This window comes from Parus major, chromosome 20, assembly GCF_001522545.3.
Source record: "Parus major isolate Abel chromosome 20, Parus_major1.1, whole genome shotgun sequence".
In the NCBI taxonomy this organism is placed as follows: Eukaryota; Metazoa; Chordata; class Aves; order Passeriformes; family Paridae; genus Parus; species Parus major.
In genome coordinates this window covers 9,489,695-9,516,540 of record NC_031788.1, presented here as the reverse complement: position 1 = coordinate 9,516,540, position 26,846 = coordinate 9,489,695, and the positions used below count along the sequence as shown (strand labels likewise).

Below are 26,846 nucleotides of genomic sequence, written 5' to 3'. Positions count from 1 at the left end.
CCTGCCGGGCTGCCGAGCCTGAGCCCGGGCCAGGAGCACGGCTCATCCCGGGGCTGGCACCCACACCGACAGCTCAAATGCCGAGCTGCTGCCGTGGCACCGAGCCAATGTCCCCGGATATTTCTCCGTGCTCCGGAGGCCGCCGTGTCCCTGTGACCCCCTGTGCGCTGCCCCCTCGGCCTGAGGACGTGGAGCACTGAGATTTTGGGGTGCAGGTAGATATCTGTGAGCAGGGCAGGGCAGACAGGGCGGTGATCCAAGGAATGGGCTGTATCCCGATGTTTCCCCCTGACCTGAGCAGGGTCTGCCTGCAGGAGACCCAGAGGAGAGGGGGAACCCAGCACCAACATCCCTGGGGAGATCGTGCGCCTCCATTCCCCATCCCGCACCGTAGCTCCAGGTGTGCTTTGCAAATTCAATGGAATTATGGCTTAAGAAGTAAATTAATAGTTAAATGGCATATTTAAATTAAAAAGAAATAATCTATAAAGAGCCTGAGAAGCTCTTAATTTCTTGGTATCTGCAAGCACTCCTGCCCTGGAGAAGTGTCCGTGGGGAGCCAGGCACAGGGCAGGATGGTTCTGGTGACTTTTAGCTCCAGATACAAACTTTGCCCAGGGACCCTCAGCAGCTGCAGGCCCCTGCTCGGGAAGGGGCTGACCCAGCAGTGCAGCCCTTGCTGGAATCATGCACTAGAGCTGGATGCAGCAGAGCATCCCGAGGGACAGAGCTGTGGCACTGCGGGGCGATGCAGCCGGGCCCCGCTGCAGAGGGGACACCACGGCTGTCACCAGAGGCCACACGGGGCCCGCAGTGGCTCTGCTGGCTGGGCTCTGGCCACCACATGCTCACACATAATTCCTGACCTCAAGTCGAAAATATAATTCTTTCTGCCACATCTGACATTTAGCTGTACAGTGATCCTTGCCAGGAAATTGCCATCGTTTCAGTTCTGCTCCCAGCTACCCTTCTGATTTATATTTTTGTTTTTATCCAATTTTTCTGACTTGTTTTGGTAGGGTGGACAAAATGTTCTCACTCAAGACAGATGACAGTTTGCCGATAAGAGGAGCAACTTATCACCAACAGCTCCGATTCTTTCTCAAATGCTTAGTCTGTTGGAACAGCTTTAAAGTCTAATGTGATATCACAGGTTAGCCCCAAATCTGCTTCTCCTCCTGTATTTCATACTTTATGGCTCTGAGCATCGCTCCTTTTAAAACAAAACACTTCAATCTTTTTCAGATCATCATGGCTTTCCTTCCCCCTATTTTTTTTTTCCCCCTCTTCTTAATTTAACTATTTTTAAAATTCTTTGGGCATGGCAAATAAAACAAACACCAGAGATGAGTGACCTCTTGGAAGCTTGGTGTCCTTGAGTCTAACTTTAGAAATCATTTGTCACCGGCACAGAAATGTGCACTGCAATCAGAATTAGCTGCCAGATTTTTTTTTTTTTCAAACAATGATATTGTAATTTGAGTGACACTCTTGATAATAGTTCAGGTTCTCCAGACTTCTCCCCATGCTCCCACAAACCATGCACTAAAAAATAAAACTTCTGATTCTTAATCTGATTATTTTTTCCTCTTGTTGTTATTTATCATACGGAAAATAAATGAGAGGGAAAAGAGAGACAAGGAAGTTGAACAGCTTTGAACTCTGGATAAAAGCCCAGTAGGCTAACAGGGTATTATACAGTTGGGTTTAGTTCAGCAAAAAACAGGACATTCTATGAGAACTGGGTGAATAATTTGCAATTAGTAATTTGGGACATAAAAATCCAGGTTATTTCCAAATGTGCAGCTTTACGGGGTGAAATGCCCTCCTCTGCTCGTGGTTGGCATGCTAGCAAAGCACAGCTTGCTCTCACCAGAGCTTTCACTGCTTGCAATTGTGGATTCTGCAGCAAAATTACTTTTGTTCTGCAAATGTGTAGTTAATTCCTGTGTGGATGTTTATCACTCTTGCTTGGGCTGCACAGGTGCCTTGCACAGGACAAGGAATGCACTGGAGTTTGTGAAGGGATCAGCTCCTGGGCAGAGGATGGATCCAGGAGCAGCTCCACTGGATTGCTCCCTGTGCCCTGCATTAAATAGTTTCAGTTTTTATACACAGCCTCCAGTCACTGGAACCACCCTGTGGGTCTGCAAGTCCCAGCCAAGAGATCCCTGCTGGGTGCTCCCACCTGCAGGACAGCACTGAGGGGCTGGGAACATCACCCTCCCTGGCTTCAGGGTCAGTCACTGCACACAAAAATCCTGAGATCCTTCTGGGGGCTCCTGCTTCCAAACAGAGCGATTGGGGGTGGGTTTGCACCACCCCAGGGTACACGGGGTGGTAAGATTAATTCCTGATCCCTGGATTTGGATTATGGATGAGAACTCTACAGGGAACTCACTTGAATTGATGCATCTTTTGTGAAAAGCCTCTGGATTTGTAGCATTATGTGAGAGCAGGAGAAAGACTCAATGTGCTGAAATTAGGGTTGCTGGAGCTGCTGCATGGTGGTTGTTCAGGGTCAGGTCTCTTGGAGGATTTTGAGATTATCAAAGACCTTTTTGGGAGCTCAAAACACAGCTGCCAGCCTGCCTGCCTAATCACATCACTCCAGAGCCCTCTCACGTGGCTCTGGCAGGAAGGTGTCCCACGAAAAGCGAAGCTGCCTGTCCCCACTGGGGCCACAGGGCCAGGGGAGGGCTCATTCCTCAGATGTGCCACAGCATCGCTCCACCATCCATCCCCAGAGTGGCTGCACCTGAGCAGCATTAACCTCTCCCAAAGGAGATTCCCCAGCTGGACAGTTTGGAGCAGGTGGGGCTGAGCATCCCAGAAGGCACAGAATCCATGGATCCTGCCACAGCAGGGACCTTGCCAGCCACAGCCCACAGCAGCCCTACAACACCAACAAACCTCTCCCAAGGTCAAACCCCCCCATGCAGCACAATGAAACTTCCTAGGATGCCTAAGGCTAAGAAAGTTTGAAATTCAGCTCTAAAAATCTGTACAGCCAGCGAGATGCCTCCTTGCCACCCGGCTGTTACCTGGAAATAGGACATGAGGGGTCTTGTAAGGGCTTCATTTTCCCTGTGCTTGAGCCCCCCTGGTGATGGCAGCTCCCCCTGCAGCTTCCTGAGCCCTGAATGTGCAGAGGGAATTGCAGGAGACACTTCCACATCTCTGTATGATGGAGTTATCCTCCTTCCACTAAATAAATGCCCACGTGTGCACTTCTAGCCTGTATCTGAACAGGAGGCACTGTGTGCCTGACTCTTTCAATTTTTCATCCTCCTGGAGGAAAAATATGATAGGAAAAGCCTAAAAATTAAAAAAAGACAGAGTGAACAGCTATACCTAACACCTTTTTCAGCACAATCCACCCAATTATTTTCCTTTCTCTGCCTATTTTAGTTTTAAAGCTTCCTCCAAATGTAGGTCTCAGGTCAGCAGGGCATTAAGGCACCCCTGAAGTACTTTGACTTTAATATCTCATGGAAAGGACACTAATCATTTCTTGCATCTTTAACTAAAGATACAGCATTTTATCTGGGATCCTGAGTGTGCCTATAAATATCAGGCAGGGAAATGCTCAATCCATTACAGAAAGGGGTAACCTAAATCATGGAGCAGGCTGGGGCTCTCCCATGGACAACCTTTGTCCGGGAGGGAGCTGGACCAAAATCTGTGCATGGCAGGATGTCCAGATGATATTACAGTGCAAACAGCACGAAAAGGTGTTCCCATAAAATGTCCAGAATAATCCCATCTTCTCCAGGTTGTCTCACAGCCCCATGGGCATCTCGGGTGAGAGGTGCCTGCACCAGTGAGAGGTGATGGCTGATCCAGAGGTGTGAGGGTAGAGGACACATCTGGAGGAGAAACAAGATGGGAAAAAGCCTCTTTCCCATCCCTTCTGCTGGTGGTGGGTGCTGGATGAGTGACCACAGTGAAGAGAAAGCAGGTGATCTGTTTGCCATTGCACTGTACCTAGATAAGAGGTGTACAGCTCCTGAAACACAGCTGAACTCAAAACATTATGGCATTTCCAACCTTTTAATTTTGGCTAGCGTTTTCCTTGCTTTTCATTATCCTAAAAACTTTTTTTTTTTTCCAAGGCACTGCTCCCCCAGAGAAGGAAAACCTCTATGAGAACCCCAAATCAGTCTTTTGTGAAGCAGAACGAGCTGTGGGCTGGGCTGAACAGATCTCCCTTCTTCCCCAAGCACAGCTGGGGTCCCTCTGCACCCCAGGGTAGATGCTCACCTGCAAAGGCTGCTCCCAGGAATGTGCTGGCAGGGACAATGCCAGCCCATGCAGCAGGAATGCTGCTGCATGTGTTATTAGAGTCATTTGTTGTGGTTAGTGAGCAAAACCACCCAAGCTCATTTCTGTTCCATTAGAGGAAGGAAAAAAAAAAAAAGGGAATAGAATAACTCATTTCGAGGTAATTTGCTGGGGATTTTGTGTATGATCAAGAGGGTTGTAAATACTTGGGAATACTTGCAAAAGTTTGGTATGGCTCTTGAGAGAAAAGTATCACAAAGTTATCAAACATGGACAAAGTGAGACCAAAGTGGGTGGTTTCAATGCATTTTGCCTGTCTACAGATCACAAACTGCCCCACTCTGGTCTGCCCAGCCCACAGCTGCTTTTCTGGATAGTTTGATGGATTTTTGGTGAAATCTCAGAGGAATGTCACTGCACTGGCTGGCAGCTCCTTGGGCAAGGATTTGATCCTGAGGTTTGGCACATTCAGGGTGTGATCCTCCTGTGATCAGGCACCACATGGGCCTGGCACAGGTCCTGATTCTTTTCTGTGTTCCCCACATCTCCAGGGAAGTGAGAGGAGATCCACAGTGGGAAAGGGTCCCTTCCCATGGGACACAGAGCACAAAGAGTCCCTCCAAACATGGACACAAAACTCCAAACCACCACCAAAAGAGCCCATAAAGCACTGGCTGCTCTTAGAGGCCAACTGAAGATTTCTCCTGCTAATTATAAAAATGGCAGACAAAACCCTGCACGCTATGATTTCTTACATTAAACAAATTTTATGGTGGAGAAGACTTTTAGTGGCACTATTTGCAGACCTGGCCTTTTGCCAGCTCGCTGTCATTAATTCTGCTGATCTTAAGTATCAGCTGCACTTATTCCAAGGGGCTATAAATAAACCCCTGAAGCCTATTAAAGGAGCCAGCTTCCTCAGGCTGTTTGTCAAGCCTGGACAGACTGACATGGGCAGTGTTCAGGCAGCTCTGGCCAGTGCTGAGCATGTCTGGGTTCAGGTCTTTCACATACTCACAGATTCATCTTTCACGTTGCTGGGCACATGGAACTTTTTTATTAAAAGAAAACCTCAGTCTAGGCAGGCAACAAAGAGTGCTGGTTCTGTTAGGGCTGGGCAAGTCCTTGACCACATGCCTGAAGCACAGAACTGTTTGACCTTTGCTAGCTGGAAGGGTCAAAAATGAATAGGAGATTGGGAAAGGAGAAGAAATATAGCTGATATTTTATAAGACAAGGAAGTGTTTTAATGTCAGATATGGAGAATTCCACTCCCAGAACATTTATCAGTCACACTTGCACTCAGGGTCGGCACCATTCTGGCTCTCCTCTGGGATTTGCCAGGTAAAAATCCAGGCTGTGGGTACCCCCACCACCCTGAGGAGCCCATGGGCTGCAGGCAGGATGTTCCAGGATGCAGCAGCCACGCTCTGCCTCTCTGGTGCAGCTCCTATGAAAAATGGGTGGCAGTACTAATGTGTGCTTAATGACCCGTGGTGCAGAAATGACTACGATGCAGGAATTAAATTTACAATCAACTTCCTTTTTTTCTTTTTTCCTTCTTTTTTTTTTTTTTTTATCCCCTTGAAACCTTGAAATCAAAGTTCCTAATCAGAAAAGTCCATGTGAGTGCCTCTGTGCTCCCAGGGAGGGCAGGTGACTGCAGGCAGCCGCAGGATTAGAGCTGGGTGCTGTCACCGTGCCAGGCGTGACACGGGGCTGCTTCGGTGGCAGGGTAAATTGATGACACAATCTCAGGAGAGCTCACTAGTTGATGCCAGGCTTATTTTTGTAAGTGCAAACTAATGAAATTTAGAGTTTTAATAAAAAAAAAAAAGGGGGGGGGGAAGAAAAAAGTGGAAGCTACAATTTATAAATGGAATTCATAATGGAGCAGAGTGCTAACTGCATTAAGGAAATGAGTAGCTCAGGCTTTTACCCAGAAGAGCCCCCAGGGTTTTTTAGCAAGAGGCAGGGAGTCCCAGTTTGCCCCAGGGAAGATCCTGGTCCCACACTGTCCATCTGTCCTGGGCTCAAACAGGGGGAAGGCACCATGAGGGGTTTGGGATGATGCTTGTCCTGGAGCAGGCACTGACCTCTCTGCTAAAGATCATTTATCCCTTTCCCACTCCCACACCACTCAGCTGGGGTGGACCTTGCTCTTCATGTCCTGAAATCTAAAAGGTAACAACAAAATTGTCTAAAATACAGTGAAAGGGATGGAAATGTAGTGAAAGGGATGGAAATGTAACCATAAACCCACAGCAGAGGCATCCAGAAAATGAAGGTGAGTATCCAGGAGGGGATAAAAAGACATCTCCCAAAAGGAAGGGTGTGCACTTCAGAGCAAGCAGGAGGCTTTTTGTAACTTTTTATATTTTACAGACCTTCTGCTCTCTTCTCCTGTGCTTCACAACCTCTCCACTCACAGATTTGGCCCTAAATATTCAGAAGGATTAAAGAAGATGGAGGGGGCTGGTGTCAAGAGTGGGAATAGGCACATCCTCAGGCAAGGAGGATGGCCATGGCCAAATCTAGACAACTGCTGTGGTTTGGTTTTTTCCAACATGAACAATTCTGATCCTCTGAGTCTACAGCTCTGTGATTCAGGGATTCTGTGCTATGGGGTCAATCCTGAGCTGGATTCATGCCAACACAACCTTGGAGCACACACCAAAGGCAGAAGATGAGGAGATGAGACGAAACCTTCAGATCTCCAGCCACATGTGCAGTGCCCCAAACAAAATCCTTCCTCTCTCTTGGCTTGGCATTCACAAAACCTCTGGAAATCCCCTGGGCACCAAAAGGCAAGTGAGATTCTACCCCAAATGTGATGTTTCCATGCAAGCCAAGTAAAAGCACTTCTGTGGGCCTGGGGAAAGGTTGCAGCAGCTTGAGCTGAACATGGGAAGTGGCTGCCAGAAGAAATGGTGAGGCTGTCAGCAGCAGACTCCTGACAGATTGTTCCTTCAGTCTTCCTGCATCCAGCCATGGTGACCCTGGAATCTCTGCTGCCACTGGCAGTGGCTGGGCTGAGTTTTCCCTTCTACTGTGCCAGCTCTTTGGGCTGGTGACCTTTCTGGAAGGAGGGAACTTGTAGTGGGTGAGCAGGAACAGGCACTGGGGCGTGTGAAGAAGCACAGAAATGTTTCAGCATCCATTCCTATCCCTTGCCCAAGTAAGAAATGAAGCTGTGGAGAAAAGAGATAAAGAACACACCCTCAGAAGTGAGGAGAAGAACATTAATTGGATGTACAGCAGAGTCTGAGCAATACGAAAAACCAGGAAAGACTAATTTATGAGTACAGATTCTTTCTGGAGAGTATGACTTAAACTTGGGGAGAAAATCCATGTGCCTGGAATATTAAAATCAATAGTTTTAACCTATTTAGGAAGAACTGAGTGGGCAAAGAAGGCATAGGAGGGATAATAAATATCAGAAATGACATTGCTGCCTTCCAAAAAACCATTAGAGACTGAAGAGAAAGTGACCTCCAATATAAATAAAAACAAAAATAAGGCATTTCTGCAGACCATCAACTCACACTAGAAAACAGAGATTACTCACTTCTTAGTCACACATCTGTAACATTTAAGAAAATTTCCCTGCTCTGTTCTGAGGAAGTTCAACTCAAATGATGTGAGCTGGAGAGTTTGCAGTGCTGGTTTGAGGATTTTCTAAACGTCCTAGAAGAGTGTTTCTTAACCAAAACCAGGAGATTCCTCGACAGGATCATCCTGATAGCTGCAGGACTGGTTAGAGACACAAAAACTGGTTACAGGCAGCACAGAGGTGACCCTGTTTCAATCGTGTGTGCTGGGCACAGACAGGAAAGCCAGAGCTGACAGTGGCTCCCTGTGCTTTTCAATGTTGTGAGCCTGGAGGATTTTGAACAGAAAATGTGAGTAATATTTGGCAACTCCTTGTTTAAAGAAGCTCTGGCTTCTAGGAAATCTAGTAAACTCTCAGAACTGGGAATAAGAAAGTTATTCTGGCTGAAAAATGAAGCTGAGAGGAGAGTGAAAGTAGGTAAACTCCCAGAAAGAAGGAAGGGAAAGTGAATAATAATGAACATAAACCAGCCCCAAGCAGAAGGCTGTCAGGTGAAACCTGTGGCTAGCAGAGCTGAGGGCAACAGGGATGTGCTCTTTAGATATAAGAAGCTCAAAGTAGTTGTCTAGACAGAATAGCAGACATGAAAAAAAGAATACATAAAAGGCAGACACTAAATATTTAATTTCTCTATTTTGGGGGAAGAAAAAGCTGAGTGAAATAGCCATGTAATACGATGATGTGGAATATCTTCTGCTCCAACTCAGGATGTTAAACAGCTGCTACTACAGCTAGAGGATTTTTTTGGTTTTTTTGATCAGCAACTCCCAATATTCAATGCCTGAGAGTTTTAAAATCTGTCCCAGGAGCGCCCCAGGCTGGCACAGAGTTTTCCAGAAGACTGGAGCAGTGTTGACTTTGAGCCAATGAATAAATGTTGATGAGGAGGATGACTTGCGTAATTATAAATCTGATTGTTTGATGTTGATTTTGTGGGGAAAAAAAAAAATAATGGAAGAGCTGATAAGGGACTTGATTAATAACAATTTAAGGAGAATAACTAATTACAATCAACATGAGTTAATGGAAAATAGATCTTATTAAATGAAATTGATATAATTTTTCAAGAATGTGATTATAGATTTGATTGATTTAGTACATTTCATCAACAGTGTTACGTTTGACTTCAGCGAGGCATTTAACTTAATGTTGTCTCATTTATTAGGAAGCTAAAACAATGTAAAATCAACACGGGCCGTGCTAAACGGATGAGAACCCTGCTGATAGGTTTAGACACATCCGAGGAGCCTCCCAAGCGGCCGCCTTTCTGTTCATCACTTTTAGCAAACGCTAGAAAATCAAAACTCATTACAGTCAAAGTTTGCTGATGAGATTTGGAGCTGGACCGTGGCTGCAGTGTGGATGGGTCTCTGCCTCAGAGCTGCGCTGCTCCTGAGCCAGGGGGATGTGAGTGAGCTCCAGCTGCTTTAACACAAAGCCACGCTCCCAGGAACCAGGATTTCACTGCAGGGAGGAGGGATCCTCTTACACAGCGCTGGAATCCTGATAAAACAGTGGAGTGAAATACCTCTGGAGGAACACCTAATGGGACACTGCAGCTATTTCTGGTGCCTGTGACTCTGGAAGGATGGTGATGAACGGGAGAGGGCACACGGGAATGACTGAGGCGTCACAAAACATGCCTTACAGTGACAGACTCAAGGACCCCAATGTGCTTAGCTTAACAAAGGGAAGGCTAAGAGATGGCTTAATGACAATCCAGATGTATTCAGACAGGGTACAGGGATGCAGAAAGGGAGAGCCCTTCAATCTAACAGACAGAGCGATAAAAAGAGCTGGTGACTGGAAGCTGACGCTATTAAATTCCATCTGGGAAGGGTGTTTGGAGAGAAATAACACCAGAACAACTTCCCTACAGATGGTTTCATCATCATTGGCCATTTCTAACTCATGCTGGCTTTTTTTCCTTTTGGTTTTTTTTAAGCCATAATCTTGATCCACCAAAGATCACTGTGAATCGACACAGGCACGCTCACTGCACGAATGGGATGGGCCTTTTTTGAGTTTTAATCTTCTTAATAATGAGTATTTAAGCCACCATCCTCAAGCACTGAGTGGAACCATTCCCTTTTCCCAGAGTTATTGTTCTGGCCTTGGTGGGCACTCACACAGACACCTCAGTGTTATTGGTACTTCATCTTTGCCAGCAGAGAGGCTGGAAAAGTCCTCTAAAACCCCATAAAACAAACCTGGCCTACATCCCCCTGCTATAAAAAAAAAAAAAATCCAAAATACAGTGCCAAAGAGAGCAGCTCAAAGCTCAAAGTACACGAAGAACTTGAATTCCAGTGGTTCAGTAAAATCCTGCTGCTCCCCATCTGCTGCCATAGCTTGATGGACTTTTCAGGGAAATGACACATCCGTGTTCCTTAAGAGTTGCTAAAATTGTGAGTGGAAAAGGTGTAGTTTCATAACAGACTCATCCATACCCAGGAAAACACAGAATGAGAGAGTGCTGCAACCTTGGGGACTTTCTGCACGAGCTCCATCATGTCCCTGCTCTCTGGTTTGGAAGATGCTGAAATTTCTCCTTCCATGGAAATTATTCAGCAGAAGTTCCAGCTACAGACCTTCAATCAGAAACTCCAGGAGCCAGGCATGGACTTCTCCTGGGACTGGTCTGCAAGACCCAGCTGATGTCTCACTGTTCATCCAGATGTACTTGGGGACCAAACAGGTATAAATATATATACATACTTTTTTTTTTTTTTTTTCTTTGGGTACTAGGCCATTATTCCTGTGTTTTAAACTTAGAAAATGGTGTCACAAAAAAAGTTTTCCTTCCAAAGAAATACTGTGATTATGGAAGTGATTAGATAAGAACTGATATCCAAAACCTGGACAACTTAAGTTGTTTCATAATTGATTTCTATATATGGGACTTTATCTTCTGGTGAGGTCTTTACCTTTAAAAGCAGGTCTGTACCTTATAGAAAGGATAGAAAAGAGAGGTCATTTGTTATCTTATCTTCTAATGAGATCAGCAAAGAAAGACTTTAAAGGCCCTCCACAGCTTATTCATGATCTCAGTGTGGTTCTTCAATTGCAGAATCAATCCAGGTGTAAATTGGGATGCTGGGACCTTGTCTCCTCCCTTCTGCCCTCATCAAGGAGCATCTGGGGCCATGTCTGTGGGTCCTGAGTTGTGCTGGATTTACCTCTGGTGTGATCCAAGCCATTGCTGCTGTCCCCACTGCCTGTCACCTCTGCTGCTGGCACATTTGGTAATTCAGATTATCAGTGGGTGGGGAGGAAGGATCAATGCAGGATGTTGCCTAACCCTGCTCCCCACACACACAGACACACACACAGACACCTTTGTGCCTCCTGCTCAGAGCAGAGGCCATCACCAGAAATTTCTTCAGCAGTTTCAATTCAGTCTGCCAGAGCCCTTTGCTCCTAATGCCATTTAATCCAGTTCCTTCTTAGCCAGATTTTCACTGATATCAGGTTTTGGCCCAAGAACAGTGCAGATCCTTTTGAGCTGAATATCTTCAGCACAACACTTAGATTTTGTCAGAAAAAAAGCCTGAACCAGCAGAAACTCTTTTAAAGCTAAGGCAGCATCATTACCATAGAGGCAAACACTAATTTAATGTGGTTCACAGTAACAACACACCATTTATTTAAATACTTCACCATTTAATTTATTCAGCATTTTATATTGAAGAGTATTTTCATTAGGATTCCTCTGCAAAACCGAAGAAGGCATTAAATCATTTAATATACTGACAACTCGCTTAATTTATTTAAGCACAGGAGTCTAATTCAAAAAAGCCAGACCTTACACAGAGCCCTGTCTTTACAGCCTGGCATACAAGGGCCTATTAATTTCAGGGTAGTGCGTTACATGGATTTATTTTGAGATGCCAGTACATGCTCTCCCCTGGTCAGCAGCCTGCTGTGGGGCTGCACCTGCCAGAGCTGCCTTTAGGAATTCCTCCCAGTGCACACCAGTCCTGCTCCGTGCCTTTTGCCTCTGCAAATGCTGGTGAGCATCCAGACTTTTGCATTTGTCACTTGGCTGGGTTTGCTCCTTGATGTGACACAGAGTGACCTGGAGCAGCAGAGGTCAGCAGGGAAACAGAGGCAAATCAGCAGGCACTGGGGTCATCAGTGATGTCTTCAGATGAACTCATGGCATTCAGAGCACTTGGTGAAGTCTGGGGGATGCACTGAGATGTACCCCTGACTCGACAGACACAGAATTAACCAGGGACTCTCAGTTCTGTGGTGAGGCCCCTCCAGCCCCACCCTGAAGGTGCTGAGCAGCCTCAGGAGTTGTCACATCCAAGCTCTCACACCCTGCCTGAAGCAAATCCTCCACTTGGTATTCTGGGTGCTCATCTCCTTGGGCAATCCAGCCCTTGTGGCTTATTACTGATGTCCCCAGATGTCCCATAACGAATGGCAGAGAGGAAAATTGTCACCCGTGACAAAGCTCTGGATGATATTGGGGTCCCCAGTGGCTCCTGGTTTGGCTGCTTTCCGAGATTGGTGCTGAAGCAGAACCTGGGAAACAATAGCACATTTTCAATAGGATGCACAGGGTGACATTAATAAACATTAGGGGGCTTGATATGATCAGGCAAAAGCAGCACAGTGAAATGAGGTACCCAAAGCAGGCTGGAGAGGAGGGGAAGGCACCTGAACAGGGTGTTTAATGACTCCCCCAGCTGGGAAATGCAGCAGAGGGCAAGGCTGGGAGAGAAAACCTTTTAATGAATTCAACATGTGTGCACCCTTTGAAGGCCTAGCTCCCCATTCCCCAGTGGTGTTTGACCCACCTGAAGATATGGATCATACAGAAAATAATAACCAGTAAGTAATAATAATAATAGTAATAATAGGAAGAGCAGGACCTTCATCTCCAATTCATATTTATAATCCAGCAAATATCTCACCTAAAGCCACAAGATTTATGGGTTTGCATCTATAATTAATATCCTTCCTTAAGCAGGAAAGGGTATGTTTTCCTACAAATAAATCTGGTGCTCTAGACCTGGATTTTGAAGACTAATATTTAAATCCCTAGCAAGACACAGTTATTGATTGTATAGATGCATACAACAAAGACACACCACACACATTTATAGAGATAGCATTGTACAGCTATTTTAAAAATAAATAAAGTTTCTCTTTGAAATGCAATAGATGAGGCTTAATAAGGAAAAAAAAGGAGGAAGATGGGGCAGTCGACTTGGTGTCTGCTCCAAACTGTCCCTATCTCCCAAAGATTTCATTTGTATCTGGCCCCTTGCTAAAAGCAGAGCTCTTCCTGGGCGCCGAGGCACATAAAGGGCTTTGAGACAAAGGGAATTGATTTGGTTTTAGTGTTATGAGGAAAATAAACAGTTAGGCTGATATAACAGTAAAAGGGTCAAGCAGGGTCAGGGCTAATGAAGTGACTTATGGCAGGTTGGAATTAAAACACCCTTCCTTTTCTCCATCCTCCCCTCCAGGAGTGATCCCTGTGAATGCCCAAAATCACATCCCTGTGTGACAGTAAAGCACCAGCCAAAGGTTGTTTGGGGCTGGGCACTGGACTTGCCTTGGCTGAAGGTTTCCATGCCCAGCAGCACCTGCTGAGCCAAGGAAAACTCCAGCCAAAGCAAGCCCTGCCCTTCAGTTCCCCATCAGGCACCACAGCCACTGCACATAGTCAGGGAGGCTCAGTGGTGCTCCAGATCATCCCTCCAGAGCTGAACTGGCCACTGGTGGGTGGAGGATCTCATTAAGGGTCTGTGTTGTAGGCTTGGAGCTTTGCAGCCTCAGGTCTACATTGCTGTCACACACACTGGGTCAACACCAGCTTGCCCAGGTTCTGCTGGCTCTGGTCTGTGCTCAGGAGATCTCCTCACTTTCTGAATATTCTCTACAACCAGGTTTCAAAGGATTTATTTGTTGTTTTTTTGTTGTTTTGGGGATTTTTTTTCCTCAGGGGTTTCTTTTCACTTTTGTGAGTTGTAATGAGCAAAGTGGGAATGTGCTGGGTAAGGAACCAAACCTAGGATAATACAGCTTCTTTGGAGCAAGCAGAGATATATCTGAAAAAATATTGAGAATTACTGGGAATTTTAATGTAGGCATTCAACAAAGGTCAAGGGTGGAAGCATCACCTCATTTAATGGTGAACTTACCAACAGAGATAAAACACTTCTGCTGTCCTTTATCTCAAGAGTGAAGACATGAACATAGCCCATACACTTGTATTTATATTGTCCTAAGGTATTTAATGGATAATAATGGATATTTTAGTTAGTCATGTTTAAACAGCATTCATCAAAAATGTAAAAAAAGTCTTTTTGCACTCAGTCATTTAAGGAACTCATCAGTGACAGCATGTGGGAGCCTCATTCAAACCTCACAGGGAAAGAGCTGCGTCTCCCCAGACTGTGGGCTCCCAGAAGGGAGATTATTCCCAGGGGGAAGAAGAAGGAAGAAATTGGCAATAATACTTGTGTGGTGCCACCAAGGGGTGGTGAGCCCTCAGGCAGGCTGGCTGCACCCTGCTTTGGGGACTCAGCTCCACCACCATGGGTTGGAGATGGTCCTTCCCCAAATGTTACTTTCAAGTGTCACAAAGCTTGTGTGGAAAGAGGGAAAAGAAAAAGCAAAAGAAACCTTCTGGTGAGCATTGTGATCCTCCAAAACCTAGTGACCATGGAGAAGCTTTCCCTACAGCCATGCTGTCCAATGTATGCCCTCATGATTTTTACCTCTGTGAAGATTGTGGGCTGTGGGTGTCCAGACACTGCTCTGCAGCTCTGGAAGGGGCAGGAATTCATGGCTGCTGCTCTTCAAGGCACAGGAGCTTGGGAAGCTGCAACCAGTGAGGGGTACTCAGCCAAGACAGAGCTTTGCTGCAACTTGGTTTTCATGATTTAGCATTCCTGCTGTAAATAATTGATACTAATGTAAGTGAGATAAGAGACAGACTGTCTGTGGGCTGGGAGGAAGTGGATCCTGGTGACATCCACCTGGAAATGTGCTTGCGGATTTGTCTGAAATAAAAACGTTGAGAAGCCAAACACGATGTCCAAGAGGTGGGGAGGGAGCAGGGATGGGAAGGGTAATCAGTGATCAGCTCCGTGCACTCTCATCTCTCGAAGAAAAAGCTCCCACTAATAATTTCCTTAATAAGAGAATTCCTGCACTAACTAGCACTTCCTCACTCTCTGAACATGGCTCTCACACTAGTCCATAAGCTGTGTTCCTGCATTGCCAGAGAGCTGGGTGGGTGTTAGCACAATTTAAGGAATTAAAATGTCATTAAGGGGGTGCGTGGAGCACACCCTTCCCTGTCGGACACCATGCCAGCAGGAAAATGCCAGTGAGCTCAGCATATCTGATGCCTTTGGCTTAGGTTATCTACAACCAGCTGAGTACCAGGAAGGAGCTCTCCTGAATCTCAGCCTGTGAAACCAGAGAAGGCAAAATTATATCTCTGGTCCTGTGAGGGCGGCCATGAGACAGGCGATGGAGACAATCCTGCTGGGTGGAGAAGGGGAGATTTCCCTGCTGGGAACCTTGGAATCCAGCACGTCCCCAGGACCATTACACCATATCCATTTCTAAATCCTGATTTGGAGGCTGCTATTGGCATTTCACATCCTCTGAGGAGTCTGTGCCCGGCGGCAAACCGACATTCACTTCCCCCCGCATGACATAATGCCTGTTTTCATCCTGTCTAGGGGATATAAAAAAAAGATAATGTCAGCTTAAAAAAAAATGACATCACTATTGAGCCACTTTACAGCTCTCTGCTTCTCTCTCTCCTGTGTCTCCATCTCCACATCCCACCTGTGTTACCTGTTGCTCAGCAGCCCAAGGACCTTCCTGCAGCCACTGCACAAGGTACGTGTGCCTGATGGTTTTAATTTGCTGCAGGAGTCAAGTGCCAAAGTGAAAGGAGTTTGCAGTGGCAACTCCTTCATTTTAAACTATTTTCTTGTGTAAGGAAGGTCCCTCATGTCCTCTGTCTCCCTACAGCAGTCAGATCGTACTCCTCTCCTGAAGGCCATGCCTTTGCACATCACTCTGGTAAGAGCATATTCAGGGCTCTAAATTTGTTTTAAAATACACTTCCTAACTTAGAGATTTCCTGCAGAAAGGCAGAGGAAAAAAGCTGCTTTGGAAATGTTAGGAAGAAGCAGCATTGACTCATCAGTGATATGAATGGGGAAAGCCAGAGGGACCTTCTCATCTCTAATGTGATTTTATGATTCAGTGAATAATGCATATTAGCATAATACTAACTAAAAAAATCCATACTCATCATAGAATCACAGCTATCAACATTATCCTATTATTAATTATTAACATTTACACTATCAATCAGCCCCTGGCTGACTGATAGCTTAAAATCTTGCATAAAGATGGTTACAACAATAGCCACACTACATCACGTAATGTGCTTCACAGTCGGGCTGTGATATCCTCATCTATAAAGCTTTTTACTAATGCACTTTACAACATATCTTACAGTACATAGATGAAGAATGTGGCTGCACCCAGTAATAATTCCATTAATTATGAATAAAGCATTTACAAATGACATCCTTATTTAAAATTAGTGATGAACACATTTTGGTTTAATGCAGATGCACTGTGTAATTTGTAATTGGATAAAAAGCAATGCTGGCAGCATGGGGTAGGGGAAAAGGGCCAAGATCTTATGATCTTTGCATCAGCAAGGAAAGGGGGGGAAAAAAACAGTGGAGAAAATGATTGACAAACAACAAAACATTGGCATAAAGCTGACCAAACTCCAAGGTGATGGTTGAAAGCAATGATTAAAGGTGCCCTGCAGAGCTGAAAGGGAAAAATCCTTACCCACTGACCTTGCACTGCAGTTGTGTTAATAAAATTCACTCCTATATTAATAAAGTCTATATTTTCATTGCTTTCTCTCATTTCAGTGTTTTCAGCTGGCTGGCAGCTCACCAAGACTCGTTAGCCACATCCAGTTTGCCTTTGCAGTACCTTGGTACCGCTTTGTCCTGTAGGCTCTCGGAGATGGCAGAATATTTATTACATACAATATTTCACTGAGGCTACTTACGTCAAGAGGCTATAAATACATTACTCTTCCCAGTTTACTTAAGGGATAAAAAGTGAGTAGCTAAGTTTACAGAGCAGGCTCAGGCTCTATTAATGTGTGGTCTGTTCATTTTCATATAGATCTCAATTGTTTGAAATTATTTTCCAGATTAATCCTGTGAGTGATTCTTGCCTTGGTGATCATTTCCGAGCAATGCTGCTCGACTTGGGCAGTGGTCATATTCAGGTTATTACATGTATTATGGAAGAAAGGTTAATTTAAACTGTGAATATTTATGTGGTCATAGTTTTCTACTGAGAGCCTTGTGCCAAGAACTTCTTATACTGAGGTTCAACTATTTCAATGTGTCCCACTCAGGGATGCAAAAATCCCAGCAGTTCACCTCTGGCCACACTGGTATGGGAACAAGAGCTTTGGTGGTCAGGAGAAAGTCAGAAAACTCCTTTTAGTTTCTTTTTCCCTGAATTTCCCCATTGTTTACAGCAGTCTGGATCAACAAGATGCCTGGATAATGCACAGGCCATGGTGTCATGTGTCTGTTAGCACGGAGCCAGAGCTGTGCATGGTGCTGCGTGCTGAGGTTCCGCAGACTCAGGGAGTCAGAGAGAGGCCTGGATCCATCACATAAAGTTAAGGGGGAAAATTGCCTTGGGAGGGATCTAGTTTTGGGTTCAGGCAGATCTTTCTGCATATTTTCCAAGGAGATGAGATTGCAAGCCAGAGCTAAGCTAGTCAGGAATTCTGTCTGAATTATTTTCACATTCTCTTTTGATGTCCTGTCCATGGGTGATACCTAGTGCAATGCATGACACCTGACATGGCCCTTTCCCCATATTTTCAAGTTAATAAATGTAGTAAAAAATAATATACAGTGTTTATTGCCAGGACTGTCAGGGAGGACACTGCATTCCCCCTCTTCTCCAAACCCAGGGAGTGTAGGAGATGCTGCTGTAATTACAGGTCTCCTTGTGCAAGACTGCTTTGAAATTCCCAATATTTCTCCAAACCACCAGCAAGTCGGTTTTCAGAGCTGCCTGACAGAGAATTTATTTATTAAGGTCTTGGCTGTTTGCAGCAGTGGCTGGGCAGCAGCAGTTCCGCAGAGTTATCAAAAATCTATTTCCTTGCAGAGTCACAAGTAAAATATCAAACCCCCTTTGAAAAGCCAAGTGCAACATTTACATTTTAATCTCCCCAAACACTTTCGTTTCTGACAAACTGGGTTTTTTGGTCTGTGTGTTATGGAGAGGAGAGGCAGTGGGGCTGGAGGAGGAAGGTTTATAGCCCTGGGAGGAAGTGTGGGCTGCTTTGAGTGTGTGACACTGCTGGAGTGGCATGGTGACCTCCCCGTGCACCGGGACTGCAAGGACTGTCACCCTTCAGCACTGCTGGGGCCAGGTGAGAAAGAAAAGCAGCCTGGCCCCAAAATCTAGCAGTGCAGGGCATCAAACACAGAGCTGGGTTAGCAACTACATTTGCACATGTAGAAAAGGAGGAGCAGTAGCCCTGTGCTGGGCACAGCCTCTCCTGGCTACCAACAGCCCGCATGGGGGGTCAGTGGCCACTTGCAGCCACTGATCTATAGAGGCAAAAGCCTTTATTTCACTGTCTGTTCACACCTCTGCCTGGGGTTAACTGGGCTGAAGTGGAGCAGCTGGCTGGACCCCAGCTCTACAGTTTGTGGTCTGGCAACAAAAGCCGCTCTGCCTTTCCCTTGCTGTCAGCGGGGCTGAGGTCCTGCGCTGCCTCTGTGGAGTCGCTGCAGCAAGCCATGAATTATGGATGAAGTGAAAAATCCCAGCCTGGTGCACAGAGGGAATATGCAAAGTGCAGAGCGATCACCTTTGTGTGTGAGCCTTGCTTTGTGCCACCTTCACACGCACGAGGCCCAAAACACTCCGCTCTGCTTCGGCTGCGACACCCTCGGCCCACAGGGCCCAGGATTCCCTCCTCCTGAGGGATCTGCTTCTGAAATGATGTTCATTGATTTGAAAAGCACGTCCTGGTGCTTTGTGGGATGTTCCTGGGAGCTACTGAGGGTGCTGTGTGGATGAGCTGTGTGGAGCTCACACTCAGAGGTGCAGGCACGGGCAGGACGGGTGTCTGGGACAGGCTGGCCCTGGGCAAATCTGCCATGGTGCCATGGGCAACTCCTGCACATCCACTCCAGGAGAGCTCCTGAGCACATGAACACACATTTGCAGGTGAGGTGATGCAGGAGTTCCCACCCAGGCACGGCCTTTCCACACACAGAGGATCCCTCAGGGGATCTGCAGAGGCGACAGCTCCCACCAGAGCTCCCTTTGCTTGAAGCAAAGCATCGGAAAAGCGCTTGACAGGCTCTGACTTCAAGAGTCTGTGATTTGGGGAAGTCTTTCTACTCCTAACTTCTCCTTCAGAGAGAAGATGCCATTCAGGAGGCATTTTTAAAATGTCTTTTAATTTTTAAATGCTTTAGGTCCTCCTTTGCCAATCCAGCTCTCTGCTTTTGTGCACCATCTAATAATGTGCTTCCACACAGCCATTTCTGAGTGTGCAATATCAACATCTGGGCTAAAATCAAGCAGAAATTTTTCCCTGAAGCAAAATTTTGCTCTGTATTATTGTTACTTTTTTTTTTTCCTATTTAATGGTTTGCTTGTCATGGGGCCTCTTCAGCCTCTTATTTTCAGGAAATGAAGGTTCTCTGCCTCTCGCTCCTTGTCAAAGACACCCTGGCAGGCGAGAGCAGCATTACCCTTGTCCCACCTCCTAAAAGCATTTTACTGAGTGCTCACTAAAACTGTGCTGCAGTTAAACACCCCACTGAACTGGGTGCCTGATATGCAGCAGGTTGGCAGAATTAATTTATTGGTGTTAGTACAGCCTTTTGAACTTCTCCTGCTACGTAGGTGTCAATGATGATAAGAAGAATAAAAATATTATTTTATTATTATTTGTATTGTTATTCTGACTTTCCATCATAGCCAATGATGAACATTCCCCTGTGCAGGTATTTAAGCTATCCTGTGGGAGACTCTTTGTTCTTGGTATGATTATTTTAAGAAGTCCTTTAGCACATCAAATCATCAAATAATTTCCCTAGGCAAGGATTTATAGGAAGGTCTTGAGAGCTGTCAGAGTAATGATTTCCAGCAGTGAAAACTTAACCTTCTCTTTGATTTTCATTTCTGTTTTGTCCTGGGTGTAGCTGCAGTGAGTGCTTGGTCACAGCCATCAGGATGGAGGAGATGTGCTGTCAGTTGTTTTATTTTTGATCCCATTTGAATGTGTCAATCAACTGCCTCGAATCAAAGAAAGTGAGAAGGAGCCTTTAACTGTTGTGATTGAAAACTTCAGACTTACCTTTTTTTTCTTATTTTTATAGACACTAAGTAAATGGTTGGCAGGTTCTTGTGAATCATAACATTTCTAAATATATCAAAGAGGCTCTTTGCCAAGCTGCTGGAGAAGGTGGTGTCTATTCCTATTGACTCCTTTCTCCCCTTCAGATTACTTTTGCATTTAATAATTTCAAATCATAACACAAAAAATTAGAGACTCTTAACTAGGCTGGCTAAGGCTGTGATTAATGAAAGTGTAATTCAAGCTACTGTAGAGCTATTAGAAACCAGTTAGCTAATTAGTGTAATCACAGAGGTGGAAATAATTAAGAGACCATAAAATAGAGGTAACCTAATAACAACATTTTCCTCTGACCCAGAACTGGTGAGAAAAGGATGGTTTGTTAGGTTAGGAAGGGAGAGGAGTGAGGATGGAATGTTCTGCAAGTAATCACTGTCAGGGAGGTCTCAGAGCACAGACAAGTAGAACAGAGCAGATTTTACACCAACATAATCCAGACTGCAGCAGAATCCTCTGGCAATGGTGCTTCACACCTCTGCATCCCTCTCCCATCTTATGCACTGCCACAATTCAGTGACAGACAATCAAGACACGGTGAGGCAGGAACTGGCTGCCTTGCTCTTTCTTACTTTGTCCCTTTTCTTCTTTCCCAGGTTATTAGCAAACATAATATTAAAACTAACTTCACCTTGCAGTGCCTGAGTTGACCAGGTTTGGTTTCAGGAAAAGGAGAATCCTAAGGTGTTTAAGAAGAAAATCCTGTTAGAGGATTCCCTGTATTTATAGAGTTCCTCATGTATTTATGTATGTTATTCACTACAGTTTCACAGGACTCTACAGCTGGTTGAAACATCTCATGCTAAGAGGGAAGAGTCTCTCTGGGCAGAGGAGAATGGTGCAGTGATTGGTGAGGGTGGCAGTCACTTCCAGAGCTGCTCACAGGAGATGGGTGCCAAGCAGATGTGTCTCCCCTTAAACCCTCCTCTGCTGCCTTTGCCCCCAGGGCAGCACTGGCACACTGGATCCTGAACAACCCCAAAATGTGTCCCAGTGCTCCCCATGCAGGATTTCCAGGCCAATGAGAGATGTGGGACAATGTCATGGGCTGGATCTCACTCCTGGTGTTCGAAGTGACCTACCCCTGGCTGCTGGATGAAACAGGCAATAAAAATTCTTAACCTGTAATTTTCCAGCTGGAGTGGGTGACCACCACGACCATCTCCATTGGTTCTTAGCAGTTCTGCCACGGTTTGTGTGTGTTTCGTTTGACCTGGGTCTAATGAGCACAGAAGAGGAGCTGCAGACACACAATCAAGGCTCAGCCGCCGAGGCTGATGAGTCTGCCGAGACTGCTAAGTGGGTCTTCATTAGCAATTCACATGCGAGGAGCAACCCTTATTTATTCTTCTTTCCTAGGTGAATCTATTTTTGAATATCTTTTGTAGTGATCTTGTCTGGGGAGGGTGGCGGGGAGATTGGATGGAGGGCACCACCACTGCTGGTTAACTGGATTATTGTCCTGGAAAAACAGGCTGTGACACCAAGCTGGCAGCAAGCTGCAAAGAAGAAACAATGTGATGCCATTTAGAGAAGGAAGAAATCATTTTCCCCAGTGACATCTCTGGTGAGAGGCAGAACTTTATCTTCTCTTTGCAGCTCAAATGAAGCATCACAGCAGTAGCATTAAGTATGCTTCCACGTTTCCAGCTTGTCTTTTCATTAACTTTTTTGGGTTTGGTTTTTTTTGCTGTAGCAGGGAGCACACTTTCCAGGGAGGGTTTGTGGGTGAGTCACTGGAGCTGCAAGGCCAGGATGTCCCAGGCTGGTCCCCAGGCTGTGGCACATGTGCTGCTGTTGCAGCCAAATGGATGAGCCTGGTGGTCTGCAGGGAAGAAGGGAAACCTGATTTATGTCCACCTTTCTGGTGGAGAGAGGATTTTGGAGCAGCAGGTCACAGTGAGCCTTGCTCCACGTGTGCTTTCATCCCCCCAGCTCAGACATGTGGATCACCTGGGATGTCCTGGGACATCCTGAAGGACACCGAGCGGGCAGTGCTTGACCTCCGGCAGCACCAGTGGCTCCACGTTTCATGTGAACGAGCCCCTTTTCCACACTGGACACTTAAACGCTCTCCTTTAAGCTTTTCCTCGGGCGGGGCTGGGCCGGTGGGGTGCGGATCCTGCCGCCCTCACCTGCCTGTGGCGAAGGCTGCCCTCTCCCGACGCCGGGATCCGAGGGATGCTGTGGCTGAGCCGGGCCAGCATCCCCCGGCAGCGCCCACCCTGCTCCCCGCGGCACCGTGCCCTGCCCAGCCCGAGGAAAAGCTGCCAGCCATCAGCACAGAGCAGCACCCAGATGGCCTCGGGCATCCCCCGAGCTGCCCCAGCACCGCCTGCCTCCGATGCTGGATCCAACCTGCATCCCCTCTGGCACCATGGGGATGCTGCTTGAGGAACCTCCTGCTGAATTGCTTTTTACCCATCCCAGCCCTTCCAAACGTGCTCGGTACCTTTTTCCTTTTTGTTTCGTTTTTATAATTTGGTAGTGTAGGTGTGAATCCCGTACTCTGAGTTATCTTTCCCCAGCTGAGTCTGTTTGTGCTGCAGACTGTGTGGGTGACACCCTCGGGAAAGCCACGTTTAGCAGCACATTGCTCCAGGAAAGTGTTTTTATATGAACAGAGATGTGAGACAAACTCTTGCACCTCTGGGGTTGGCAAACTGCTGATCCATGAGAGATGAGTTTTTTTTCCCCCCTTGTGATTTTGACCTTACTTGCTGAAAGTGAAACATCACCCAGCCTTCCAGGAAATACCACAAATCTTCTATCTGATATAAGAACATAAATCTTCTGTAAGGGTTCATCCATTCTGTATCTCAGGCCTCTGGAACTGAGGTGTGGACACTGGAGTGGGAATCTCAGCCTCCTGGACCCAGGGCTGCTGAATCTGAGCCCCTGCACCTCCCCAGCCTGGGGAAAAACATCCCCATGGGTTGGCCCTTACTGAGCTGGTTCTGCACCTGTACCTCATGGAAAAAGGGGGGGATTTGCCTGAATCACCTTGAGCCTTTTATATTTTTATGGGAGACATGAAACTCTTCCCCTCCAGCTCTGAGTCTGGCTGAAATAAAACACAGCCTAAAGCAACCATCTGTCCATGCTTCAGGCTCCCCATATCTCCTCCTGGGAAAGGCTGCAGAGGTGTGGGGCTCTGCACCCCACGCTCAGCAGGGCAGCCCCAGCTCACACCTGCAAGAACACATTTCCTGAGAGGATGCCTGCGGGTCCCTGACCTTGTCTGGGCACAAGCCTCTGTGGGTTTTGCCCCCACCCTGCTTTTTGGGGGGCCACAGAGGCCTTTCTGAGAAGGCAGTGGAGCAGCCATGGGGTTATTTGACCAGAAGAGGTTATTTGTGGGAAGACGTGGCTGCAAAATTTTCCACCCCCCACCCTCCATGCGTGGTTTAGGATGTTCTTTTGCTCAAGAACTTTGTGCTTTTACTTCTGCTCCCCCTGGGCTGTATCCTTCAGTGTGCAAACCTCTTTGTTTCATGGCTCTTCCCCAGAGAAAGAGCATCCCAAACCCCAGTGGACCTGGGGAAGGCTCGGAGCCACCTTTGCACTTTGGTGTGTGTCCCTCTGCATCAGCTCGGTGACATTCCCAACCCTCATCGTGCTGGGGATCATGGCTTTGACTGAGCCCACAGTGATCCCCCTCCAAAAGCTTCAGAAAGTGAAAGTGTCCTTTTTTCTGCCTGGGCCACTTTTCCTTGTTTTACCACTAGATGGGAGAGTGAGACTGGGCTAACTCAGCTGCTCCCCTCCTTACCCCGGCAGGAATTCCGAGGGGAGAAGAGAGCTGACAGATGCCCGAAAGTCATCCCGCAAATCCTCCCACCCCAGGAAGGGATCGGGTAACTCCCAAAACGTCTGGTTGTTGCTTAACCCCAAAAGTGCACAGTCGAGGGGCTCTAAATCTTTCCTGGTGTTTTCCCAAAATACCAGGAGCCCCGTGGATCCCACTCTGCCCTCATGGAAGGGGGGTTCACTTAGACAAAGATTGGATATATTCTTGGGGCGAAACATTTCATATTTTTCCTCAAATCCACCTGTCCTAGAGCAGAGGGAGATAGGGGCAGCACTTGTAATTCAGTCCTCTCATCCATACCCCAGATCCTGCATCCCAGGAATCCAGGTGACCCTAAAAATTGTATGGAGAGGTTAGAAAGTCATAGAATCACAGAAAAATTAGGGCTGGAAGTGACTTTTGGAGATCATCTAGTCCAACACCCACCAGATAAATATAAATAAAGCATCATTTTCTCCTCCTTTCCTACTACAGGATTTTCTTTCTCCTGTAGGATTCTTGTGTAAGGATCCACCCAGTGATATCATTTTCCTGCAGAAAATGAAACTGGGCTGTTGCAATGATTGCATGTGCAGGAGGACAATTCATGCCTTGGTCTGACACAGCTCACCCTGGGAGCTGCTGTGGGTGAGGGAGGGGACAGCCCCTGGCCCATTAATGTCTTAGTAAATTTGCTTTAACTGCAGCACTTCCCAGCTCCTGAGACTGCCCAAGGTTTTGCTGAGACTGGGTTTATTTGGGAATTATATAGCTGCAGAAGCGGTTTCTCAACCCAATCAGATTGTCCAGTTGGACTACTTTTATTATTGTTAGGTTTGGGGCTTTGAAAAGGAACATTTTGCTTCCTGAGATTTCACAGATTTTGCAAGAAACCTCACAGCAGACAAATTTTCCGACTGCCTGTGTGACTAGACCAGAAGATGTAATCCCTGTAAAGTGGAAATTATGTTTCTGCAGGGTTTTGCCCACTGCCCAACCTTCTAAATTTGCAAGTTCTTCAGAGAAGTGACTCATCTTATGTGTTTAATTCCTGGTATAGTTGGGCAAGGAGATGAAATAATTCTAATAACTTCCCTAACTGCAGTACCCTTGTTGCCTCCATTGGGGTCTCCTGGCTTTGCCACCACAGGAAACATCTGACACTATCCTGCTAGACAGAAAGAACAGCTTCTTTAGAAGACAAAGTCTGATTTTTTACTGGCTCTATCTACTCTTATTTCCCATAAGCAACAGCTGTCCCACCCTGGATGTGCAATGAGGCCACTGAGTCACCATGGAGTGACCAGCTCATTTACCTGGCAGGGGAAGACCAAAAATCCCCTCCATTAAAAAGAAGAGGAATCTTCCTTCAGTTAATAAGCAGAGGTGAAAAAAGAAAAAAAAATAAAGAAGAAGAAAAAAGAAAACAAACCAGAAAAAATAAGGAAGAGAATCCAGTGTTGGATTTTTAAAATCAGACAGAGCTAGAGTGATCAAAACCTTATATGAGATAGCGTTAGAATTAGCCTCGTGATTTCTTCTCCATATTTACAGGGATAATATTTTTCCAAAGTTCAAAGTCTTCCTCTGCAGGAAGCATGTGATGTGCTTTGCAGTCACACCATATTTTGGTGCTATGAACAATTAAAAAAATCAATTTCTGGAGCGATATTTTCTATGTTTATAATCTCTAAACTAATTACAGGGCTGGAAAATCGATAGCTATCTGGAAATCTTTCCAATACAGCCAACTAAGCATGCTACAGATCATGCTGGAATATATTCCTCCCAAACACAGGCTGCTCCTGACCATCTCCCAGATCCCACGGGCAGATATACCACAGTCAATAAACCTCTGGACCTCATTGCCCTGCAGTGGCAGCATTTACCAAAATCTACAGAGGGCATGGGGCTGAGAAAATTGCTGAGAGCTGGAGCAATGCTTGTGCCAGCATTTTAAGCCCATGCCAAAAAAAAGTTGAAAGACTGAGTTAGTTCAACAGGAACCTAAAAAACGAGTGTGAAATAAATCAATTATAAGTCCATGTCTTAGTTATAATGTTGTTTTTTCATCAGGCTTTATTGAAATAAAAGGTAGAACCTTTGGTGACTGGAAATAATGGGCAGTTTGATGGTGATTACACTTGAGAAACACATGTAAAGAGGAAGGGTGTTGCTCTGAGGAACAGATCTCCTCTTGCTGCACAAACACACCGTGTTGACCGTGGCAGATCAGCTGGAACCGGAGTTCAAACCCTTGTGCTGGTGCTCTCCAGACTTCCCACACACTGCAGGCATTGCCAGGATCCCCTTGCCCAGATGCTGCCCTGTGAGAGCTCCATGTACCCTTCCTTGCTGTGCTGGAGTTTGTGCTGCTGCTGGACTAAAATATGTGCTGGAATAAATATTCCCACTGGACACGGTGCCAACAGCACAGCGAGTGGATCAGGGGCACAGACCAGAGTGCAGAGATTTTCCCCACATTGCCATTTGCACTCCTGCTTAGTACAAGAATGTGATGAATTCTGAGCTGTCACAATGCCACAAAGTATTTGCTCTGATTTTATGTGTTTTTCTCTGATTTTTCTTCATAGCTTTTTCCATCCAGTGAACTGAACAGAGGAAAAGCAGGACTGGGGCACATCTCTGCCCTCACTGCAGGCCCAAGCTGG

The 26,846-nt window shown here is 46.1% G+C and overlaps 1 long non-coding RNA gene across 1 annotated transcript; it reads left to right on the top strand.

Moving 5' to 3' along the window:
- The first annotated feature begins 8,844 nt into the window (after positions 1–8,844).
- LOC107213306 lies at positions 8,845–25,579 on the top strand. The gene is made up of 2 exons (XR_004499995.1): positions 8,845–10,595; positions 15,742–25,579. It is a non-coding gene; the product is annotated as an uncharacterized LOC107213306 (long non-coding RNA).
- The last annotated feature ends 1,267 nt before the right edge of the window (positions 25,580–26,846 follow it).